Raw genomic sequence first — 4,002 nt, forward strand, 5'->3', positions numbered from 1 at the left:
CCTCTGGTCCTTGGCCTCAGCCACTACACTCTCCACTTCAATACTATCTCACTAAACGCTTGAAATCACTGATCTTTGACCCAACGCTTTCAGATAATGTCAAAATCCTAATTCATCGTCAAGATCTTTACTATAACGTTGGATGAACATACTGAGTGTTGGAGATTCGAACCCATGACCTTGATCTTTGAGACTCAGGCTCGGTGATAATGTGTACCACACCTGCCAGTGAATTCCAATACTTAGTCACCTAAATCTTAAGACCACACATGTACATACTAAACTCTAGATAAAAATATGGTCAACGAAAGATATTTCATATATCTGGTTTGAAAACTGATAAGATCAGGAAATAAGATTTAATCATTATCTTTATCGAACGATTATAATGCCCAACAACACACGTTAGGTACACAATATATTTCCTACTAACCTACACGTGAAGTGACAATCCATACCACTTGACAACCAGCGTACTATATCCTTCAGTAGCTGATATCATACTATACTTAATGATAATAATAATCATAATGACTATGATAATGATATTGATAATTGTAACGATGATCATGTTAATAATAATTATAATGATAATGATAATGATACCTAATAATAATGATGATGATAATGATAATAATAATAATATGGTTGCGAGGCGTGGGCTATAGATAGGGTTGTGCGGAGGAGGTGAATTTGTTGGAAATGAGATTTTGAGGACAATGTGTGGTGCGAGGTTGTTTGATCGAGTAAGTAATGAAAGGGTAAGAAATATGTGTGGTAATAAAAAGGGTGTGATTGAGAGAGCAGAAGAGGGTGTATTGAAATGGTTTGGTCACATGGAGAGAATGAGTGAGGAAAGATTGACAAAGAGGATATATGTGTCAGAGGTGGAGGGAATGAGAAGTGGGAGACCAAATTGGATATGAAGGATGGAGTGAAAATGATTTGAGTGATCGGCGCCTGAACATGCAGGAGGGTGAAAGGCATGCAAGGAATAAAATTAATTGAAATGATGTGGTATACCGGGGTCGACGTGCTGTCAATGGATTGAACCAGGGCATGCGAAGCGTCTGGGATAAACATGGAAAGTTTTGTGGAGCCTGGATGTGGAAAGGGAGCTGTAGTTTCGGTGCATTATACGTGACAGTTAGAGATTGAGTGTGAACGAATGTGGCCTTTGTTGTCTTTTCCTAGCGCTAACTCGCGCGCGTGCGGGGAGAGGGGTTGTCATTTCATATGTGGCGGGGTGGCGATGGGAATGAATAAAAGCAGCAAGTATGAATTATGTACATGTGTAGATATGTATATGTCTATGTATGTATATATATGTATATGTGCGTGTGTGGACGTGTATGTATATACATGTGTGTGTGGGTGGGTTGGGCCATTCTTTCGTCTGTTTCCTTGCACTACCTCGATAACGCGGGAGACAGCGAGAAAGTATATTAGATAAATGATAATGATAATGATTATGATAATAACAATAGTAATAATAATAATAGTAATAATAATAATAATAGTAATGATAATAAAAATGATAATGATAATAATGATAATAATGATAATAATAATGATAATAATAATAATAACAATGATAATAATGGCAATGATTATAATGATGATAATGGTAATAATGATAATAATGATAATGATAATGATAATTTTAATTATTATTTTTATTTTTATTTTATTATACTTTGTCGCTGTCTCCCGCGTTTGCGAGGTAGCGCAAGGAAACAGACGAAAGAAATGGCCCAACCCCCCCCCCCCCATACACATGAATATACATACGTCCACACACGCAAATATACATACCTACACAGCTTTCCATGGTTTACCCCAGACGCTTCACATGCCTTGATTCAATCCACTGACAGCACGTCAACCCCGGTATACCACATCGCTCCAATTCACTCTATTCCTTGCCCTCCTTTCACCCTCCTGCATGTTCAGGCCCCGATCACACAAAATCTTTTTCACTCCATCTTTCCACCTCCAATTTGGTCTCCCTCTTCTCCTCGTTCCCTCCACCTCCGACACATATATCCTCTTGGTCAATCTTTCCTCACTCATTCTCTCAATGTGCCCAAACCACTTCAAAACACCCTCTTCTGCTCTCTCAACCACGCTCTTTTTATTTCCACACATCTCTCTTACCCTTACGTTACTCACTCGATCAAACCACCTCACACCACACATTGTCCTCAAACATCTCATTTCCAGCACATCCATCCTCCTGCGCACAACTCTATCCATAGCCCACGCCTCGCAACCATACAACATTGTTGGAACCACTATTCCTTCAAACATACCCATTTTTGCTTTCCGAGATAATGTTCTCGACTTCCACACATTCTTCAAGGCCCCCAGAATTTTCGCCCCCTCCCCCACCCTATGATCCACTTCCGCTTCCATGGTTCCATCCGCTGCCAGATCCACTCCCAGATATCTAAAACACTTCACTTCCTCCAGTTTTTCTCCTTTCAAACTCACCTCCCAATTGACTTGACCCTCAACCCTACTGTACCTAATAACCTTGCTCTTATTCACATTTACTCTTAACTTTCTTCTTCCACACACTTTACCAAACTCAGTCACCAGCTTCTGCAGTTTCTCACATGAATCAGCCACCAGCGCTGTATCATCAGCGAACAACAACTGACTCACTTACCAAGCTCTCTCATCCCCAACAGACTTCATACTTGCCCCTCTTTCCAAAACTCTTGCATTTACCTCCCTAACAACCCCATCCATAAACAAATTAAACAACCATGGAGACATCACACACCCCTGCCGCAAACCTACATTCACTGAGAACCAATCACTTTCCTCTCTTCCTAAACGTACACATGCCTTACATCCTCGATAAAAACTTTTCACTGCTTCTAACAACTTTCCTCCCACACCATATATTCTTAATACCTTCCACAGAGCATGTCTATCAACTCTATCATATGCCTTCTCCAGATCCATAAATGCTACATACAAATCCATTTGCTTTTCTAAGTATTTCTCACATACATTCTTCAAAGCAAACACCTGATCCACACATCCTCTACCACTTCTGAAACCACACTGCTCTTCCCCAATCTGATGCTCTGTACATGCCTTCACCCTCTCAATCAATACCCTCCCATATAATTTACCAGGAATACTCAACAAACTTATACCTCTGTAATTTGAGCACTCACTCTTATCCCCTTTGCCTTTGTACAATGGCACTATGCACGCATTCCGCCAATCCTCAGGCACCTCACCATGAGTCATACATACATTAAATAACCTTACCAACCAGTCAACAATACAGTCTCCCCCTTTTTTAATAAATTCCACTGCAATACCATCCAAACCTGTTGCCTTGCCGGCTTTCATCTTCCGCAAAGCTTTCACTACCTCTTCTCTGTTTACCAAATCATTTTCCCTAACCCTCTCACTTTGCACACCACCTCGACCAAAACACCCTATATCTGCCACTCTATCATCAAACACATTCAACAAACCTTCAAAATACTCACTCCATCTCCTTCTCACATCACCACTACTTGTTATCACCTCCCCATTTGCGCCCTTCACTGAAGTTCCCATTTGCTCCCTTGTCTTACGCACTTTATTTACCTCCTTCCAGAACATCTTTTTATTCTCCCTAAAATTTAATGATACTCTCTCACCCCAACTCTCATTTGCCCTTTTTTTCACCTCTTGTACCTTTCTCTTGACCTCCTGTCTCTTTCTTTTATACATCTCCCACTCAATTGCATTTTTTCCCTGCAAAAATCGTCCAAATGCCTCTCTCTTCTCTTTCACTAATACTCTTACTTCTTCATCCCACCACTCACTACCCTCTCTAATCAACCCACCTCCCACTCTTCTCATGCCACAAGCATCTTTTGCGCAATCCATCACTGATTCCCTAAATACATCCCATTCCTCCCCCACTCCCCTTACTTCCATTGTTCTCACCTTTTTCCATTCTGTACTCAGTCTCTCCTGGTACTTCCTCAC

The sequence above is a fragment of the Panulirus ornatus genome, chromosome 12, assembly GCF_036320965.1.
Source record: "Panulirus ornatus isolate Po-2019 chromosome 12, ASM3632096v1, whole genome shotgun sequence".
Taxonomy (NCBI): domain Eukaryota; kingdom Metazoa; phylum Arthropoda; class Malacostraca; order Decapoda; family Palinuridae; genus Panulirus; species Panulirus ornatus.